Source organism: Lotus japonicus, chromosome 2 (assembly GCF_012489685.1).
Source record: "Lotus japonicus ecotype B-129 chromosome 2, LjGifu_v1.2".
Classification (NCBI taxonomy): Eukaryota; Viridiplantae; Streptophyta; class Magnoliopsida; order Fabales; family Fabaceae; genus Lotus; species Lotus japonicus.
Window position 1 is genome coordinate 41548999 of NC_080042.1, and position 22839 is coordinate 41571837.

Here is a 22839-nt window from a genome sequence, read left to right on the forward strand (position 1 = left end):
CCATCAATCGATCTCAGAGTTCAAACATCTTAATATAATCAAACACTTAGTCTCAAGTATCACGGCAATGATACTAACTACAGACAATCTCACAGCCAAGCAAACATCTTATCAAACAAGTCTACCCAATCTCACCGTGAAGCTTTGAAAACATCTTTATCAAAAACAAAAACACCAACGAGTTCGGAAACTCGTAAACCCAAAACCCTTAGTGCTCTGGTTTCTCAACCGGAGCTCTGATACCACAATGTAACGCCCCGATTTCTCGAGTGTTACACAGTAACTAATTAACCAATTTTCGTAAAGAGTTTTCGTCGATTCACTTATTAATCTTCAGTTAATGACAAACCTTTCATTTTACGAAAACTCTTGAAACATAACCTTTCCAAAAACACGCGGAAGTAACCAACATCGTAAAACTTTTTAAATAACCAACTGTAAAGAGTACGAATCAAAGGCCTGAATGAAAATAAAGAGTACATCAAAACTTGTTCATTCGAATTTAAGCAATAAAATTGTTCGATACCAACACTTCGGAAACTCTCAACCCCAACAGAAAACAAAAGACTCTCAACCCAAACCCTATTCCTTAGCCTCTTCCTCTTCCTCTGAAGTGTAGTCGTCCTCCGGTATTGGCACGTCACGTAGCATCAACTCCCAAGAATGAGTCATCGCCATTATCTTCACGACCATCTACCCCCCCCAAATAAACACATAGCAAACAAGCAGGGTCAGGTCCAACAAAAAGAATGATAATGACAAAATCAACAACAACATATATAATATAAGTACATTATATGTCTTTTATGGGAAAGAGTCAGTTACTAACGGAATCTCACTTCACACAACCCACCAAAACTTCCATGGCCATAATCACGATCATCCGCAGATGAACAAATCTCGGAGGGGACTCACCGTACAACCCTCAATCATGTGGGGGGACTCACCGTCCGCCAGACTCACCGTCCGTCCACAGAATCACAAGGCGACCGCAGTCAGCCAATCACGTGGGGACTCACCGTACAACCCACAAAACACCCTCGCGTGCAAGGTACCATCGTTCTCATGGTCCATAGTCCTCACCAGACCTATGTCCAATTATTCACATTTACTTGCAAGCGAGTTTATTACAGTTTTCTCTTTGTTAAGTCTCTAAAATCAATCCTAGAGTCTTATCATACTCTTTATACAACAACCTTCACAACACAACATTCACGGGTTACAAGGGAATTACGGCTAGGTGAGCGACCCTTGAACCATTAACTCAGAAAATAAATATAATCCATGTAAAGAAACGCAAGAACATTCACTCATGCATAATATATCATCGCAACTTCAACATATTGACAGCAGAAACAACTTTCACAAAAATAGAGCCACATAATGCATCTTTCAACCAAAAATCACGTATGATACCTTTCTAGAAATCTATTTTAAATATCTACAACTCTCTAGTTACACACTTGTTCATTTGAGTCCCAGAATTAGGTGATATTAGGCCTTAAAGCTAACTGTCCGGAACAGGAAAAACAGCAGGTGTGACAGTTACTAAACACGACCCCCAGATCACATTACTAAACCAAAAATTATGATTTTTATATGTCTGGAAAGATATTTCGAAAATCTACAACTTTCATTTTAATCACTTTTTCATTTGATGAACATAAACAGGTAAAAAGGGGCTCTGAAGTCCGCTGTCCAGTACAGGAAACTGGCAGCGAAACTCCCATGGCTCTATGGTTTTCAAAAATAATTTTCCTTCCTTCCCCTTTGATCATGGCAATCTTGGTACAGCCCCAACAACCCAAATATCTACTCAAAATTTCAGAACCAAACATTTAGCAAGGATCATGTTATAACAAGTGTAAAATAGCACAAAACTTAACAAATACCATGGCAACTCGCATAAAATCATAGATTCAGATCATAAACAACGTTTGAGGATCATATTCATGGCTTTTCAAGAGAAAAATTCCAGCAAGCAAGCATGTACAGGAAATCATGCAAAAACAGTCCAAAACTCAAGTTGTTTCTCATGGCAATTCATGGCATATTCCCTAAAGAACCTACCCATTCCTAGAACCAGCCCTTACCTTTGTCCTTAGGCTTGAAGAAAAGATGAAAGTGAAGAGCAAGGTTCTGGTTTCTCTCCTCTTCTCCCACGCGTGACCTTCCTCTCTCCCTCTCACTCGCAAACTCCTTCTCTCCCTTGCGCGAACACGTCGACGGTGGTGGGGCTTGGGACGGTGACGGCTAGGGTGCAAGGGGAAAGTTTCTCTCACTCTTTCTCCTCTGTTTTACGTGTTTCAGAAGTGTTCAAGGTTTCTTTCTTCAGAATAGTGTGAAAAGAAACCCTTTCCCTCCCAAGACCCTTCATAGCCTGCGTCCCCTCTCTTGGGCTAGGGTTTGTTTTCTTTCAAGCCCAACCCAAGTCAAAACCCTTGACCCCATCACTTAAGAACTTACTCAGAACTGAAACTAATCAAAAACCTCAGTCCTTTTTAGTAATATCACGATCACACTCGGAATTGAAAGGAAACACATCAATTAAATCCGCTGGTACTGTACAGCCAGGACCATCGTCACTAAACCGATGATATCTCGAGCTACAGAGGTAGGAATGACCTGATTCCACTTCGAGAATTTTCTAGACTTAAAGGGCTACAACTCTCATGAAGGAAGTTTTCCCAAATGAAGTCGTTAAGACCCTCTAAAAATTCGCACAAGTTGACAGTTCTAATCTGCCAGCTATCAAACATTAACTAAAACTTCAATTTTATTCGAACTTCCATAAAATTGTTCCAAATTGAACTTAGGGCCTTACAGGGTCCATGAGTTCCAAAGTACATTCTTCTTTTGATTAATTCATTTTGTCGCAGAATCGACATTTACCTTAGGGTATTCTTTTAGAGACTTTAAGTTATTTAGAACACGTGGCGACGTGTCGAGTGAGGTCGGAGACGTTGTTTGGCTAATCACTTGCATTCATGCACTCATTTTGAGGTTAATACACGGCGTGATACCGGACCTCGGTGGATTCCAAAATGGTCATAAGACCCGGATTTCCATATTTAGGACACTACGGTGGTCCTTAGTAGCAGACGGAATGGCAGACCTACGGGTTCACTGCTGATCTGACTACTTTTGTGTGGTGTAAGAGACACGCGACAGGAAGGTACCCACCGTGGCTGGTGTTAGGGCCGCCTCGTTGATGTCCATCCTTCTTCCGGAATGCATCTTGTTAACCAGCATTGCATTGCATGCAACATACATTCTGACTTAGTTGCTGAGTGTGATTGGTACTTGTTTATCCTATTTGAGGCATGCTAATTGTTATTATGATCTTTTATATTCATTGTGATACATGCAACCCTAGGATGTTATCCCTAAACTTATAAGCCTGAGAGGCTAATAATTATTATCCCATATATATATCTGGCTTTAATATTTATATAATTCTTTGGAGTTGACCCTCGCGTCTTCTGTGTGTGTTTGGGCGGACTATGCCATTGTCAGATGAGTATGGCGGATTGGTTTACGATGGTCAGCTCCTCGGGGGGCACCAGATTTGAGATGCTTGACCAGGACGACCCAGGTGCATGGGTGGTCGACCCCATAGGCCACCGTGCGACCTACACCGGTCGGATCATGGAGGACCGTGTTGACCGATTTGGACGACGACCGCGCTAGCGTGTAGGATCGAGTGCTAGTGTGGGCTCCTCGAGTTGGGATTAGTGTAGGAGTAGTGTCGTTGCTCTGACCGTCATGCTTTTCGATTTTGGGACAAGGTAGTTTCCTGCCGGTAGCTTTTTGTGTGGTTTTCTTATGGAGATCACAGAGAGCTGGTTGGACTTAGGAGGTCTTTCTTAGGCCGCTGGGCCAATTTGTTCTCAGATTTTGAGGTATGGTGTTGCGGACACAGGTTTTACCTTGGATTGTACATATTGCCTTCGGGCGTTACTTCCTTTCTGTCACCCGTCGCTGGAGGTCACTCGCGACGTGGTTTGTTTTAGCGGGGCTTGTATATATATATAGATGTATATTAGTTTCTTTTATCTTTCGTCGAGAATGTTTAATGTTTCTGTCTTTAATTATATTATCGAAAAAAAATAATTCACGTTTTTCCGCTTAAGTTTTTCTTTTGGTTACTAAAGTGACGCCACCGAAATCGGGGTGTTACATATGGGAGCTACCGTCCCTTCATTTACACTTGCCGCCTCATTAAAAACCTTATAAAGGAAAAAAGAGTGCGACTTCTTTAGTTTTTTGCTGTTTCTTTTAACTAAAATACTGCTTCAAATGCGAGGCGTTCCACATTCGTGGAACCCTTTTTCCATCCAATTTTATAGGCTCCATTTCCGATTTCTGCAATCACTCTATAAGGTCCACCCCAATTAGGCGAGAGTTTGTTGTGCTTGTTGGGTAACGTCCTTTTCCGGAGCACTAAATCTCCCGCCTTCATGGCTCTTGGCACAACCTTTGTTGCGAATTTTCGGGCGATCCTTACTTTTCCAGCCTCATTCCTTAAGTGTACCTCCCTTTGTTCCTCAGGCAGCATGATTAGATTTGCAATCAGATTTTCTCCGTTGTCCGTTTCACTGAACTTGGCTACCCGCCAGCTTTGATTCTCGACTTCTACTGGGAGCATAGCATCAGTTCCATAGGTCAGACGGTATGGCGTTTCTCCAGTACTTGTCTGTTCAGTTGTGTTGTACGCCCATAACACGCCTGGTAGTTGTTCCGCCCAAAGACCCTTTGCCTCGTCTAACTTCTTCTTCAAACCATTTAAAATTACTTTATTAGCTGATTCCGCTTGCCCATTGGTCTGAGGATGCTCTACTGATGCAAACCGCATTTCAATCCCAAAGTCTGCACAAAACTCTCTTGTCAAATTACTAGTAAATTGAGTCACGTTGTCCATTACCAGCGCCATGGGAACACCAAACCTGCATATTATCCTTTGCCATAAAAAATTTCTGATTTTGGCGGCGGTAATGGTTGCCAATGCCTCAGCCTCTATCCACTTAGTGAAGTTATCCACCGCCACAACAATATACTTCATTTGTGCTTTTGCCACTGGAAATGGACCTAGTATGTCTGTCCCCCACATAGCAAAGGGCCAAGGTGCCATCATGGTTGTCAAGTGTTCTGGCGGAGCTTTATGCAAATCAGAGAAAACTTGACCCTTAACGCACTTTTTCACATATTCTAAACAATCCTTTTTTATTGTCGGCCAGTAGAATCCCGCTCTTAGCACTTTTACCGCCACTCTTATGTGGCTAGAGCATACTCCCTCATGAACTTCTGCCATGATCCCCTGGGCGTCCTTAGCGTCCACAAATTTGAGTAATGGTGACATTATACCGCGCCTGTACAATTCATTGCCCACTAATGTGTAGAAGGTGGCCTCCCTGCGTTTCTCTCTTGTGTTTAAATCGTCTTCTCTTGGGGGATTTTGAAGAAATTTTTTCATGGGCTCCATCCACGAGGATTCCCCCTCTGCTATAGCTTTTACCGCCCTTATCTTTACTTCAACAAGGTCAATACTGGGGCGAGGAAGAGTTTCTTGAACGACTGTTTGGTAATTACCCAATCGTCCCGTGCTAGCTAACTTTGCCAATACATCTGCCCGCTCATTTTGGCTTCTTGGAATGTGTTCTCTCCTGACCTTTTCAATCTCCATCATTAGCCTATGTACAACTTCCAAATATTTAGAAAGTTGTGGGTCCTTCACCTAGTACTCTCCTTTCACTTGTTTAACTACTAACTGCGAGTCGCCTTGCGAACTCCTAACTCAACGACGACCAATAAGCCGGCAATCAGTGCTTCATACTCGGCTTGGTTGTTGCTTGCCCTGAATTCAAATTTCAAAGATTGCTCGATCACCATCTTATCCGGGCTTTCAATCGTTATTCCCACCCCACTTTCTTTGTCATTGGAAGAACCATCAACAGACAAAATCCATTCTCGAAACTCACTCTCGCCATTGGTAGGCGTCATTTCTGCCACAAAGTCAATCAAACTTTGGATGGTTATAGTTCCTCTTGGCTCGTACTGGATGTCGTATTCAGACAATTCTACTGACCAACTGACTAACCGCCCTGACAGGTCCGGTTTTTGTAGTACTTGCCTCAGTGGAATATCAGTTTTGACTTTCACCTGGAAACTTTGAAAATATGGCCGGAGGCGTCTGGTCATTTTCAGAATTGCCAAAGCAGCCTTTTCGATTTTTTGATATCGCAATTCAGCGCCTTGCAAGGTATGACTGACGAAATAAATGATCTTGTATTTTTTCTCCTCCTCTTGAAGCAAGACTGTGCTAACAGCTTTGTCTGTGACCGCCAGGTAGAGGATTAAAGGAATATTCGGTGTATGCTTGGATAATACTGGTGGCGTGGCCAACAACTTTTTTAACTCGGTAAAAGCTTGTTCACATGCTTCTGTCCATTGAAAAGTTGAGTTCTTTTTTAAGCATGTGAAGAATGGGGCCGCTCTATCGCCCGCCACTGGTAAAAAACGAGCTAAAGCCGCCAAACGTCTTGTTAATCGCTGCACTTCCTTGATATTGACCGGACTCTTCATTTCCAGAATCGCCTTGCATTTATCCTGGTTCACTTCTATTCCTCTTGATGTTATCATGAACCCTAAAAAATTTCCCCCTTGAATCCCAAAGGAACATTTTTCAAGATTCAACTTCATGTTGTATTTTCTTAATTGAGCGAATGCTTCTTTTAGATCTTCACTATGTTCGCCCGCCCTGGTTGATTTAACAATCATGTCATCGACATACACTTCCATGTTCCTCCCCACTGGGTTTGTAAAATTTTTGTCCATCGGGCGCTGGTAAGTGGCGCCCACATTTTTCAAGCCAAAAGGCATGGTTTTGTAGCAGTAGTTAGCCTAGTTGGTCATGAACGCCGTGCTTTCCTCATCTGGTGGATGCATCATGATTTGATTATACCCGGAATAGGCGTCGATGAGGCTCAGAAGCTCATTTCCAGAAGCCCCGTCCACCAACTTATCAACATTGGGGAGGGGATAAGAATCTTTTGGGCACACTTTAGTAAGATTTGTGTAATCCGTACACATTCTCCACTTCCCATTAGCTTTTTTGACCATTACTACATTGGCGAGCCATGTAGGATACTGTACTTCACGAATAAATTGAGCTTTAATCAATTTATCGGTTTCTACTTGCACCGCCTTATCCTTTTCTTCACTCATTCGCTGCCTTGTCTGCATGACTGGTTTTGCTCCTGCTCGTATAACTAACTTGTGAGTGATTATACTAGGATCAATTCCCGGTACATCATTAATCGTCCAAGCAAATAGATCCAAGTTATCACCCAAGAGGGCGAGCAACCGTTTCTCTTGATCTTTTGACAAGCCACTGCCGATCTTTAATACCTTATCCTTGACTTACGCGGATTTAGTTTCTTCCAAGGGCTGCGGGCGGAAATCGTCAACATCGTCTCTTGGGCCCAGAGTAAACCCTTCCTGAGGGAAAATTTATGTAATTCGATGACTCTCCTTGGTGGCCATTCTCCCATAGAGAGCCACACTCCTAAGATAGCATTCCCTTGCGGCATTCTGATCCACACGCAAAACTCCAATTTTCTAGTTGCACGCCGGATACTTTATGGTTAAGTGGGTGGTTGATATTACAGCACATAACTTGTTGAGAGTGTCTTGCCCCTGGAGGGCGTTATAATTTGCACGACATGCTAATACCAAATAGTTGACTTGAAATTTTTTGACAAATTCCCCTTCTCCAAAAGCAATTGGAATTTCCACATAGCCTCGCACATTGACACGATCACCAGTGAATCCAACCAGAGTTCCTGAATATGGTTTGAGATCTGATTCTTTTAGACCCAGGCGATCGAATGCGTCACTATAAATAATGTCAGCCGAGGATCCCTGGTCCAAAAATACTTTCTTTGTTTTGTAATTGTTAACTCTGATTGTTACCACTATCGGATCATTGTCATGTGGGATTACATGAGCAAAATCTTGAGGCGAGAATGTGATCGGTGAGTGATTCAACCAACATGCTCCTTCATATGCCTCGTGCACCGAGTGCACCGCAGCTACTTATCTTTTTCTAGCTTTACTGGAGATCTCGCTGCCACCAAATCCGCCCGCTTTAGATGAGCATTCAACCACAAGATCGCCTAATTTTTTCACCACTTCCTTGCCTTTTCCTTTCTCACTCTGAGTCATCTTGGCGAGCTCTGGTGTTGACGCATCCTTAAAAAAAATTTGCCAAATGTCCTGCCTTAATCAATCGATCGATCTCCCGTTGCAGGGTCCAACAGTTGTCGGTGGTGTGCCCTAAAGCTTTGTGGAATTCACACCACCTGTTAGTATCGACATTAGATGGGGGTCGCCTTGGCGGTGGTGGGTATTGCACAACATTCGTCTGACCCACAGCCCTCAGTATTGTGCTCAAAGGTGCATTTAGTTTGGTGAGCGGGGCTGCATTTGGTGAGATAGCTGGCTGAATCGCCGGAGTGGGGGAGGCTCCTTGGGAATTCCTGTGCCAGGTGTTGCTTTGAAAACCCGGTTTGGAATTCTGATATGGGCCAGGTCTTGGCTGGCGTGGAGTGAATGCTGGCCTTGCGTCTTTTCCCGCCTTGGGCTTTTATGATGGAACAGTGCCTGGCTAGGCACCTTTTCTCCAATCTTCTCTTTCCTTCTTGTTTTGATCATCTTGCTCTATCAAGATAAATTCCTGAACTCTGGCTCGTAAGTTCCACCTGTTAGTATCGACATTAGATGGGGGTCGCCTTGGCGGTGGTGGGTATTGCACAACATTCGTCTGACCCACAACCCTCAGTATTGTGCTCAAAGGTGCATTTAGTTTGGTGAGCGGGGCTGCATTTGGTGAGGTAGCTGGCTGAATCGCCGGAGTGGGGGAGGCTCCTTGGGAATTCCTGTGCCAGATGTTGCTTTGAAAACCCGGTTTGGAATTCTGATATGGGCCAGGTCTTGGCTGGAGTGGAGTGAATGCTGGCCTTGCGTCTTTTCCCGCCTTGGGCTTTTATGATGGAACAGTGCCTGGCTGGGCACCTTTTCTCCAATCTTCTCTTTCCTTCTTGTTTTGATCATCTTGCTCTATCAAGATAAATTCCTGAACTCTGGCTCGTAAGTCCATCATATCGCGCGCCGGGCGCCTTGTCAAATCACGCTTCAATGGTCCTGCACGAAGTCCATTTTTGAAGGATGCCACACACACATCGGGGCTATCCTCCTCCAGCTGAACTGCTATCTTGTTGAATCTCGCCATGTATGTTTTAAGTTTCTCACCCGGTTGTTGATGTATATTGATTATATCAAAGATAGTTGCTTTTGTGGTCTTGTTGGCTGAGAATTGAGTTAAGAATTTAGTAGATAAATCGGTGAAATTATCGATTGAGAAAGGTGGCTACTTAATAAACCATTGCATCGCCATGCCCTTAAATGTTGATGGTAACAATCTATCTACATTTCACCGCATCTGTCGCCCCGCCAATGACCATTTTGGTGTTTTAAGTACCTCAAATGCTCCATGGGATGAGAGTCGCCGGAATAGGCGTCCAATGTCATGCAGATGCTCGGGTATTTCAACCGCAGTGACAGCGGGTACGAAAGGTTGGAATTCAACTACATCCTCAGCCTCCAGACGTTGTCCACGCTTGAAATCTCTCATTTGGTTCAAATACTCCACCTGAGCTTGCAAAAGTTCATTCTGGCGTTGAACATTTTGCAAAGTATCCAGCATATGCTTTAAGCGAATGGCGTGATACCTATTATCTCCTCTTGTTCTTTCACAGGGTTGTTGGCTCTTAAGTCATCCAGATTGATGTGTACAGGCGTCACTGGCCGCCTCCGTACACCTAGATCTGACTTAGCCAGCAGAGCTGAAGGTTTGCATGGGGTTGGTTTTGTTGCTAGTGACGATTGTGACGGCGCCACCGAGTGAACACCCTCCGAGGAAGCCTCCTGCTCTGGTTCAGAATGTATGACATGGTTATCATCTCGATCGCCGCGTCGGCCGTGTCGACCTCCACCTCTACGACGGAAGTCACGAGGGCCTACACTACATGAACGAGTCTCCATCAACTGTAACTCTCACCTTCTACGTCACGTGTAGATCTAGGTTAGAGCCACAGACGGTGCCAATGTTCTGTACTAGGAGTATGTTAAGTAAGACAAGTACACTAAGGAAACCCTAGCAGAGCACAAATATGGACATGATGTAATAAAAAGGAAATATTCTCATTAATGATAGCCAAGTTGTCAGATACAAGGTAATAATCTCCCTTTTATAGAGGGTGTGGTCAACATCAAGATTGTACCTATATTTGGGCCTTTACAAGCGAGGCCCAAATCCCTATGCATATAAGCCAAACACAAAAGAATCTTATAGCTGGCAGATGGGACCCCAGGTAAAACGATAGACCTTCAGACCTTCCATCGTCGCCCGTGACCTTTGCCAGACTGACACGTCGCCATATGAGTGTAATGGGCGGGAATCGTATAAAGGATGTCCCGCTCAATCCACTAAAAGTATTTATTGAAATCAACACACTTGCCTCTCATTCATTAAACAATATACTGTGTTTAAACTTCAGTTGGGCCACAAAGATGATTTTGATTGTTTGAGAGGAACATATCCAATCAAAAGCTACATTTAGGACTCTTATCCTGTTCTACATCACAACTTTTTTATTTCAGCTTCTCCATCTCTAATATGTTTTTATTGTGCTCAACACACTCGTCGCTCATTCATTGAACAATATATTGGGTTTAAACTTCAGTTGGGCCACAGACATGATTTTGATTGTTATGGAGGAAAGTATCGAATCAAAAACACGATTAAGACCTCTAAATCCCTTTCTACATCTCAACTTCTTTCTGTCAACTTCTCCATCTCTAATATGTTTTTATTGTGCTCAACACACTCGTATCCCATTCATTGAACAATATATTGGGTTTAAACTTCAGTTGGGCCACAGACATGATTTTGATTGTTATGGAGGAAAGTATCTAATCAAAAGCTCGATTAAGACCTCTAAATCCCTTTCTACTTCTCAACTTCTTTCTGTCAACTTCTCCATCTCTAATATGTTTTTATTGTGCTCAATACACTCGTCTCTCATTCATTGAACAATATATTGGGTTTAAACTTCAGTTGGGCCACAGACATGATTTTGATTGTTATGAAGGAAAGTATCGAATCAAAAGCTCGATTGAGACCTTTAAATCCTTTTCTACTTCTCAACTTCTTTCTGTCAACTTCTCAAGGTGTGTTATGTTTTTATTCCGCTCTACACACTCGTCTCTCATTCATTAGAGGAATATCTTGAGTTTAATCTCGAGTTTTGCCAAAGAGAAGATTTTGATAGAGTCATGGAGGAATATATCTGCTTAAAAGCTCCATTAAGGCCTCTTTATCCCTTTCTACATCTCAGCCTCTTTTTGTCAAGTTCTCCATTTGTAGTAAGTTTTTATTGAGCTCTACACACTCATCTCTCATTCATTGAACAATATATTGTGTTTAAACTTCAGTTGGGCCACAAAGATGATTTTGATTGTTAGGGAGGAACATATTCAATCAAATGCTCCATTTAGGACTCTTTATCCTTTTCTACATCTCAACTTCTTTCTGCCACTTCTCCATTTACAATAAGTTTTTATTGAGCTCAACACACTCGTCTCTCATTCATTGAACAATATATTGTGTTTAAACTTCAGTTGGGCCAAAGAGAAGATTTAATTGTCAAGGAGGAACGTATCCACTCAAAAGCTCCATCAAGGCCTCTTTATCCCTTTCTACATCTCAACTTTTTTTAGTCAACTTCCCCATTCCTCATAAGTTTTTATTGAGCTCAACACACTCGTCTCTCATTCATTGAACAATATATTGTGTTTAAACTTCAGTTAGGCCACAAAGATGATTTTGATTGTTAGGGAGGAACATATCCAATCAAATGCTCCATTTTAGACTCTTTATCCTTTTCTACATGTCAAATTCTTTCTTCCACTTCTCCATTTACAATAAGTTTTTATTGACCGCAACACACTTGTCTCTCATTCATTAAACAATATATTGTGTTTAAACTTCAGTTGGGCCAAAAGATGATTTTGATTGTTTGAGAGGAACATATCCAATCAAATGCTACATTTAGGACTCTTATCCTATTCTAGATCACAACTTTTTTATTTCCACTTCTCCATCTCTAATATGTTTTTATTGTGCTCATCACACTCGTCTCTCATTCATTGAACAATATATTGGGTTTGAACTTCAGTTGGGCCATAGACATAATTTAGATAGATATGGAGGAAACTATCGAATCAAAAGCTCGATTAAGACCTCTAAATCCCTTTCTACTTCTCATCTTCTTTCTGTCAATTTCTCCAGGTGTGTTAAGTTTTTATTGCGCTCTACACACTCGTCTCTCATTCATTGGAGGAATATCTTGAGTTTAATCTCGAGTTGTGCCAAAGAGAAGATTTTGATTGTTAGGGAGAAACTTATCCAGTCAAAAGCTCTATTAAGGCCTCTCTATCCCTTTCCACATCTCAGCTTCTATCTGTCATGTTCTCCATTTTTAGTAAGTTTTTATCGAGCTCTACACATTCGTATCCCATTCATTGGAGGAATATCTTGAGTTAAACTTCGGTTGGGCCAAAGAGAAGATTTAATTGTTATGGAGGAACGTATCCACTCAAAAGCTCCATCAAGCCCTCTTATCCCTTACAACATCTCAATTTCTTTTAGTCAACTTCTCCATTTCTCATAAGTTTTTATTGAGCTCAACAGAATCGTCTCTAATTCATTGAACAAAATATATTGGGTTTAAACTTAAGTTGGGCCACAGACATGATTTTGATTTGGAGGAAAGTTTTAAATCAAAAGCTCCATTAAGACCTCTAAATCCCTTTCTACATGTCAACTTCTTTCTTTCAACTTCTCCAGTTGTGTTAAGTTTTTTTTGATCTCTACACACTCGCCTCTCATTCATTGGTGGAATATCTTGAGTTTAATCTCGAGTTATGCCAAAGAGAAGATTTTGATAGATATGGAGGAATATATCTTCTTAAAAGCTCCATTAAGGCCTCTTTATCCCTTTCTGCATCTCAGCTTCTTTCTGTCAAGTTCTCCTTTTGTAGTAAGTTTTTATTGAGCTCTAGACACTCTTTTCTCATTCATTGGAGGAATATCTTGATTTTAAACTTCATTTTTGCAAAAGAGAAAGTTTTGATTGTTAGGGAGGACATTATCCAGTCACAAGCTCTATTAAAGCCTCTCTATCCCTTTCCACATCTCAGCTTCTTTCTGTCAAATTCTCCATTTTTAGTAAGTTTTTATCGAGCTCTACACCTTCGTCTCTCATTCATTGGAGGAATATCTGGAGTTTAAACTTCGGTTGGGCCAAAGAGAAGATTTAATTGTTATGGAGGAACGTATCCACTCAAAAGCTCAATCAAGCGCTCTTATCCCTTTCAACATCTCAACTTCTTTTAGTCAAATTCTCCACATCTCATAAGTTTTTATTGAGCTCAACACACTCGTCTCTCATTCGTTGAACAATATATTGTGTTTAAACTTCAGTTGGGCCTTAAAGATGATTTTAATTCTTAGGGAGGAACATATCCAACCAAATGCTCCATTTTGGACTCTTTATCCTTTTCTACATCTCAACTTTTTTATTTCCACTTCTCCATCTCCAATATGTTTTTATTGTGCTCAACACACTCGTCTCTCATTCATTGAACAATATATTGGGTTTAAACTTCAGTTGGGCCACACACATAATTTAGATTGATATGGATGAAAGTATCGAATCAAAAGCTCGATTAAGACCTCTAAATCCCTTTCTACTTCTCATCTTCTTTCTGTCAACTTCTCCGGGTGTGTTAAGTTTTTATTAAGCTCTACACACTCATCTCTCATTCATTGGAGGAATATCTTGAGTTTAATCTCGAGTCGTGCCAAAGAGAAGATTTTGATTGTTAGGGAGAAAGTTATCCAGTCAAAAGCTCTATTAAGGCCTCTCTATCCCTTTCCACATCTCAGCTTCTATCTGTCAAGTTCTCCATTTTTAGTATGTTTTTATCGAGCTCTTCACATTCGCCTCTCATTCATTGGAGGAATATCTTGAGTTTAAACTTCAGTTGGGCCAAAGAGAAGATTTAATTGTTATGGAGGAACGTATCCACTCAAAAGCTCCATCAAGCCCTCTTATCCCTTTCAACATCTCAACTTCTTTTAGTCAACTTCTCCATTTCTCATGAGTTTTTATTAAGCTCAACAGAATCGTCTCTATTTCATTGAACAATATATTGGGTTTAAACTTTAGTTGGGCCACATACATGATTTTGATTGTTATAGAGGAAAGTATCGAATCAAAAGCTCCATTAAGACCTCTAAATCCTTTTCTACTTCTCATCTTCTTTCTGTCAACTTCTCCGGGTGTGTTAAGTTTTTATTGAGCTCTACACACTCGTCTCTCATTCATTGCAGGAATATCTTGAGTTTAATCTCGAGTTTTGCGAAAGAGAAGATTTTGATAGTTATGAAGGAATATATCTGCTTAAAAGCTCCATTAAGGCCTCTTTATCCCTTTCTGCATTTCAGCTTCTTTCTGTCAAGTTCTCCATTTGTAGTAAGTTTTTATTGAGCTCTACACACTCTTTTCTCATTCATCGGAGGAATATCTTGATTTTAAACTTCATTTTTGCTAAAGAGAAGATTTTGATTGTTTGGGAGGAACTTATCCAGTCACAAGCTCTTTTAAAGCCCCTCTATCCCTTTCCACATCTCAGCTTCTTTCTGTCAAGTCCTCCATTTTTAGTAAGTTTTTATCGAGCTCTACACCTTCGTCTCTCATTCATTGGAGGAATATCTTGAGTTTAAACTTCGGTTGGGCCAAAGAGAAGATTTAATTGTTATGGAGGAACGTATCCACTCAAAAGCTCCATCAAGCCCTCTTATCCCTTTCAACAACTCAACTTCTTTTAGTCAACTTCTCCATTTCTCATAAGTTCTTATTGAGCTCAACACACTCATCTCTCATTCATTGAACAATATATTGTGTTTCAACTTCAGTTGGGCCACAAAGATGATTTTGATTGTTAGGGAGGAACATACCCAATCAAATGCTACATTTAGGACTCTTATCCTGTTCTACATCTCAACTTTTTTATTTCCACTTCTCCATCTCTAATATGTTTTTATTGTGCTCAACACACTCGTCTCTCATTCATTGAACAATATATTGGGTTTAAACTTCAGTTGGGCCACAGACATAATTTAGATTGATATGGAGGAAAGTATCGAATCAAAAGCTCGATTAAGACCTCTAAATCCCTTTCTACTTCTCATCTTCTTTCTGTCAACTTCTCCGGGTGTGTTAAGTTTTTATTGCGCTCTACATACTCGTCTCTCATTCATTGGAGGAATATCTTGAGTTTAATCTCGAGTCGTGCCAAAGAGAAGATTTTGATTGTTTGGGAGAAACTTATCCAGTCAAAAGCTCTATTAAGGCCTCTCTATCGCTTTCCACATCTCAGCTTCTATCTGTCAAGTTCTCCATTTTTAGTAAGTTTTTATCGAGCTCTACACATTCGTCTCTCATTCATTGGAGGAATATCTTGAGTTTAAACTTCTGTTAGGCCAAAGAGAAGATTTAATTGTTATGGAGGAACGTATCCACTCAAAAGCTCCATCAAGCCCTCTTATCCCTTTCAACATCTCAACTTCTTTTATTTAACTTCTCCATTTCTCATGAGTTGTTATTAAGCTCAACAGAATCGTCTCTAATTCAGTGAACAATATATTGGAATTAAACTTTAGTTGGGCCACAGACATGATTTTGATTGTTATGGAGGAAAGCATCGAATCAAAAGCTCCATTAAGACCTCTAAATCCCTTTCTACTTCTCATCTTCTTTCTGTCAACTTCTCCGGGTGTGTTAAGTTTTTATTGCACTCTACACACTCGTCTCTCATTCATTGGAGGAATATCTTGAGTTTAATCTCGAGTTTTGCCAAAGAGAAGATTTTGATTGTTAGCGAGAAAGTTATCCAGTCAAAAGCTCTATTAAGGCCTCTCTATCCCTTTCCACATCTCAGCTTCTATCTGTCAAGTTCTCCATTTTTAGTATGTTTTTATCGAGCTCTACACACTATTTTCTCATTCATTGGAGGAATTTCTTGATTTTAAACTTCATTTTTGCTAAAGAGAAGATTTTGATTGTTAGGGAGGAACTTATCCAGTCACAAGCTCTATTAAAGCCTCTCTATCCCTTTCCACATCTCAGCTTCTTTCTGTCAAGTTCTCCATTTTTAGTAAGTTTTTATCGAGCTCTACACCTTCTTCTCTCATTCTTTGGAGGAATATCTTGAGTTTAAACTTCGGTTGGGCCAAAGAGAAGATTTAATTGTTATGGAGGAACGTATCCACTCAAAAGCTCCATCAAGCGCTCTTATCCCTTTCAACATCTCAACTTCGTTTAGTCAACTTCTCCATTTCTCATAAGTTTTTATTGAGCTCAACACACTCGTCTCTCATTCGTTGAACAATATATTGTGTTTAAACTTCAGTTGGGCCACAAAGATGATTTTGATTGTTAGGGAGGAACATATCCAATCAAATGCTCCATTTTGGACTCTTTATCCTTTTCTACATCTCAAATTCTTTCTACCACTTCTCCATTTACAATTAGTTTTTATTGACCTCAACACACTCGGATCTCATTCATTAAACAATATATTGTGTTTAAACTTCAGTTGGGCCAAAAAGATGATTTTGATTGTTTGGGAGAACATATCCAATCAAATGCTCCATTTAGGACTCTTTATCCTTTTCTACATCTCAACTTCTTTCTGCCACTTCTCCATTTACAATAAGTTTTTATTGAGCTCAACACACTCGTCTCGCATTCATTGAACAATATATTGTGTATAAACTTCAGTTGGGCCAAAAGATGATTTTGATAGTTTGAGAGGAACATATCCAATCAAATGCTACATTTAGGACTCTTATCCTGTTCTACATCACAACTTTTTTATTTCCACTTCTCCATTTCTAATATGTTTTTATTGTGCTAAACACACTCGTCTCTCATTCAGTGAACAATATATTGGGTTTAAACTTTAGTTGGGCCACAGACATGATTTTGATTGTTATGGAGGAAAGTATCGAATCAAAAGCTCCATTAAGACCTCTAAATCCCTTGGCACATGTCAACTTCTTTCTTTCAACTTCTCCAGTTGTCTTAAGTTTTTATTGATCTCTACACACTCGCATCTTATTCATAGGAGGAATATCTTGAGTTTAATCTCGAGTTTTGCCAAAGAGAAGATTTTGATAGTTCTGGAGGAATATATCTGCTTACAAACTCCATTAAGGCCTCTTTATCCCTTTCTACATCTCAGCTTCATTCTGTCAAGTTCTCCATTTGTAGTAAGATTTTATTGAGCTCTACACACTCTTCTCTCATTCATTAGAGGTATATCTTGATTTTAGACTTCATTTGTGCTAAAGAGAAGATTTTGATTGTTAGGGAGGAACTTATCCAGTCAAAAGCTCTTTTAAGGCCTTTTTATCTCTTTCCACATCTCAACTTCTTTCTGTTAAGTTCTCAATTTGTAGTAAGTTTTCATTGAGAGCTCAACACACTCGTTTCTCATTCATTGAACAATATATTGTGTTTAAACTTCAGTTGGGCCAAAGAAAAGATTTAATTGGTATGGAGGAACGTATCCACTCAAAAGCTCCATCAAGGCCTCTTTATCCCTTTCTACATCTCAACTTTTTTAGTCAACTTCTCCATTTCTCATAAGTTTTTATTGAGCTCAACACACTCGTCTCTCATTCATTGAACAATATATTGTGTTTAAAGGTCAGTTGGGCTACAAAGATGATTTTGATTGTTAGGGAGGAACATATCCAATCAAATGCTCCATTTTTGACTCTTTATCCTTTTCTACATCTCAAATTCTTTCTACCACTTCTCCATTTACAATAAGTTTTTACTGACCTCAACACACTCGGCTCTCATTCATTAAACAATATATTGTGTTTAAACTTCAGTTGGGCCATAAAAATAATTTTGATTGTTTGGGAGGAATATATCCAATCAAATGCTCCATTTAGGACTCTTTATCCTTTTCTACATCTCAACTTCTTTCTTCCACTTCTCCATTTACAATAAGTTTTTATTGAGCTCAACAGAATCGTCTCTAATTCATTGAACAATATATTGTGTTTAAACTTCAGTTGGGCCACAGACATAATTTAGATTGATATGGAGGAAAGTATCGAATCAAAAGCTCGATTAAGACCTCTAAATCCCTTTCTACTTCTCATCTTCTTTCTGTCAACTTCTCCGGGTGTGTTAAGTTTTTATTGCGCTTTACACACTCTTCTCTCATTCATTGGAGGAATATCTGGAGTTTAATCTCGAGTTGTGCCAAAGAGAAGATTTTGATTGTTAGGGAGAAACTTATCCAGTCAAAAGCTCTATTAAGGCCTCTCTATCCCTTTCCACATCTCAGCTTCTATCTGTCAAGTTCTCCAGTTTTAGTAAGTTTTTATCGAGCTCTAAACATTCGTCTCTCATTCATTGGAGGAATATCTTGAGTTTTGTAACACCCCGATTTCCAGGTGTCACTTTAATAACCAAAAATAAACTTTACGCGGAAAACAGGTAATTTTTTTTTTTGATTGTTTCCTTTTAATAAAAGCAATAAAGAAATAAAGACAAAGCCCAACAACTAAACTAACCGATAAACAACATATACAAAGGTACAGCCTCTGCTGCACTATCCCGTCATGCGCACACGCAGTGACTCCAAGGTAGCGTGCCTGTAGGCGAATATATACAAACCAGAACTGTACGCAAAAGCATCAAATATACCACTATCCAAGAGAAAGTCGGCCTCAAAATGGCCTCAACCCAAGACCCCTATAGTCCGACAGACTCTCTGTGATCCTCAGCAAGAGAACCACACAAAAAGCCATATATCGGGAACCTACCCGGTCCCAAAAGTAAGACGAATCAGAGCTATGACAGTGACAACCAACTCAAAAGACTCTAACCACCCATATCCCACACTACTATTATCGACTCTCCCTCGATCAGCCATGAAGTCCGGGTCCTCGTCGAAAGCTTCAGTAATAGACATTTCGCTCCGGGTCTTTCCCGCACAACGAATCATCACGAACCGGCTGACAGACGCCTGGCAGCAGGCCGACCGCCCAAACACAAACATACAAACAAAGCCAAGGTGCTAGGGTCAACTTACAGAATACAATTGATATACAATCAACATGCGATAAAGGGGGTATATATATATGTTGTATATATACATATAAGTTATGTATTTTATCAACTCCCTAATACAATTCAATCATCAAAACACATAACGATGTTTATCAACATCAAATCATCAATATCTCAGCAGATGTAGTTAGAGTGCATGATATGTCAATGCAACGTCAATTAAGAAGGTTCCGGAAGAAATAGGTTGGGCACGATCGAGTCGGTCCTAGCACTAGCATTGTGCCGACCATAACCCTCGGGTGTCACTTACAACCTTGACATAGTCGGATCAGTCCTAACCCTGCGGGTCGACTTTTCCCTCCAACGAATGCCCGAGTTACCCGAAGGCATGCTGTACCCGAAGGTATATACTGTACCCGAAGGTATATAGATATACTGTACCCGAAGGTATATAGATATATTGTACCCGAAGGTATATACTGTACCCGAAGGTATATAGATATACTGTACCCGAAGGTATATACTGTACCCGAAGGTATATAGATATACTGTACCCGAAGGTATATGTCGATTCGGCGACAAAAGACAATTATTTATGAAAGGAGTGCGATCACCCTTGATGACTTCTTGAGTCATCTGACTCATCCAATCTCGATGGTCAAAAACTGCTCCGACCCAAACTCAAAACAACCCAAGAGTTAGTGTCGGTCAATACAACACAACTCCACCAACAAGATTACACGAGGGTCTAGTGTCGGTCAATACAACACAGCCCAAACAACAAGAGCACTAGGTGTCGGTCAATACAACACGGCTCCACAACACTCCCCAAGAGTACTAACGTACTCGGTGACTTTCAATCATCACCATAGCTCACCTTAGTGGCTTTCCCAATTCCGATAACTCTCCAAACCCACAACAAAGGTCGACTTTTCCCCGCCTTTCGTAAATATTTTTCCCCTTCAGTTCTCCTATGCTTAAACGTTAATAAAAATGATTTCAATTCAAATTAGTCAAATTATGAGTTTATTTCTCAAAGTCTAAGTTTCCCAAGTCTTTATTTTTCGAAAGCTCTATCATTCTAAGTTTCCAAAAATCAACCACCCAAAATACATTTCCCGGGGAAAGTCTAAGAATTCCAACGAATCCCAACAAATGGCTAAGTCTCAAACCCCACATTCGGACTTGCCTAGGGTTGTTCATCCAACCCGAAATGTCAAAGATCACCAGGTCAATGAACCTCCACTCCGAAGTTGCGTCAAAACGCTCAATTCAACACATCATCAATATCATAAGTTATGAAAACAATCATAACAATAAATCATCATCATAAACAACATCAGATAAAGCATAAGTCGAATTTATCGACGCCTATCATGCAATCATAGCTAAATATAGCAAGTTGCCCTAACCTCGAGCTGTTCCAGCTTCACAAACAAAGTTCTCCTCAAACAATTGCTCTGAGTATTCCAAAGTTCCTTCAACTGAACCTCGGAGGAAAACAAAGCAGAAACCAAACAAAATCGATTAGTTCGATCGCAAAACAATACATAAACGATAGACAAAGCATTAAAGCTTCAGAATACGACAATCGGGTACGAAAGGACAAGTTTTCGAAAACAAAAAACTCCCCCCCCCCTTAGGAAATAGCCCACGGCCATAAGGAGAAAAGGGCTTCGGCTCTTTTTCTTCGATCAAATCAATTCACAAGGTAGTTTTAGGGTAAAACTAAGGCAAAGAAACTGTCGGAACAATTTTCGGACAATCGGGCCGAAATACAACTATCCAGGGGCATTTTGGTCCAAAATAAAGGCTCAAAACTTCAAAGTTATCAGTTCTGAAAACAAATTTGACAGCAATGATCCTCATGACATCCGTGACAACAAATCCTAAAGGCACGAAGTCAGATTAAGTCTTTTCGACAATAAAGTTTCGAAATGTGAGACAAAAAGGGTTTTGAAACAGTTTTTCAGATCCTGGACAACTGGATCACAATCAGCGTTTACTGACAGAGGTTTTAGACTCAGGGGAACGTAAGGAACATAACCCAACCAAGAAATCGAAGAAATCGAACCATTTTAGAAAAAGCTCAAAACTGTGAGCACAGAAACGACTTTAGAAACGCAACAGAAACAACAATCAGAGGTAGGAATCGTGTTAGTTACCTCGATACCTAGAAGTAGGGACGAACTGCGCGAAGATTGGTCAAGTTTTCGCGAAAATCTCCTCCCCCCTTGCTCTCCACGAAATTCAGCCACAATAGGAAGAAAATGAAGGAATTTTTGCTTTTTGAGCTATTTATAGGCAGGCGAAATCGCGGGAAAATGAAAATTTCGCGATTCCAATTTTTGCAGCACGATCACCGTGGAATTCTAAGAGAGATTCTGGCGTCAGAATTCCAGAACTCAAAACAAATATCTAAGATTTAGGAAAAACGATATCCAAAACGCCAAAAGCGGTGTAAGTTAGTCTGTCCCGAAAAACTACTTTTTGCTGTGATGCTCAGACGACAAAACTTCCAACAGAAGAAAGATTGGAAATGTCGAAACAAGTTTGGCAACGCGGACGGAATCTTCGTTAGAAGTTCCGAATAGAAAAAGTCTTCATCCTTCGCTCAAAACTGAGGTTTCGAAGCAAAGAAATTAGCGTCGGCGGACATCCAAAAAGTAAATACTATCGTGCGTACAGTCCAGAGTTCCGAAATGAAATGCTGGACGAAGGAAAAATAAAGAGAATCTTTAAATTTTCCAAGAATTCGAAATATCGCCTAAACATTGCTTTAAAAGCGAAATTAGCCTATTCTGGACATGCTCGCCATAAGGCAGGTGTGCAGACGACTCGCACTAGCTCCGAAAGAAACAACGCCACATTCCTCGAGCAATTCCTGAACTTTCTTCTTCATTAATCTTTCTCAAATATCAAACTCCTGTCACACTTACACTGATTCCACGCGTGAGTCGGAAATTAACTTGTTCCGAAAATCCGGGTCTTACAAGTTTAAACTTCAGTTGGGCCAAAGAGAAGATTTAATTGTTATGGAGGAACGTATCCACTCAAAAGCTCCATCAAGCCCTCTTATCCCTTTCAACATCTCAACTTATTTTAGTCAACTTCTCCATTTCTCATGAGTTTTTATTTAGCTCAACAGAATCGTCTCTAATTCATTGAACAACTTCTCCATTTCATTGAACTTTAGTTGGGCCACAGACATGATTTTGATTGTTATGGAGGAAAGTATCGAATCAAAAGCTCCATTAAGACCTCTATATCCCTTTCTACATGTCAACTTCTTTCTTTCAACTTCTCCGGTTGTGTTAAGTTTTTATTGAGCTCTACTCACTCGTCTCTCATTCATTGGAGGAATATCTTGAGTTTAATCTCGATTTTTGCCAAAGAGAAGATTTTGATATTTATGGAGGAATATATCAGCATAAAAGCTCCATTATAGCCTCTTTATCCCTTTCTGCATCTCAGCTTCTTTCTGTCAAGTTCTCCATTTGTAGTAAGTTTTTATTGAGCTCTACACACTCTTTTCTCATTCATTGGAGGAATATCTTGA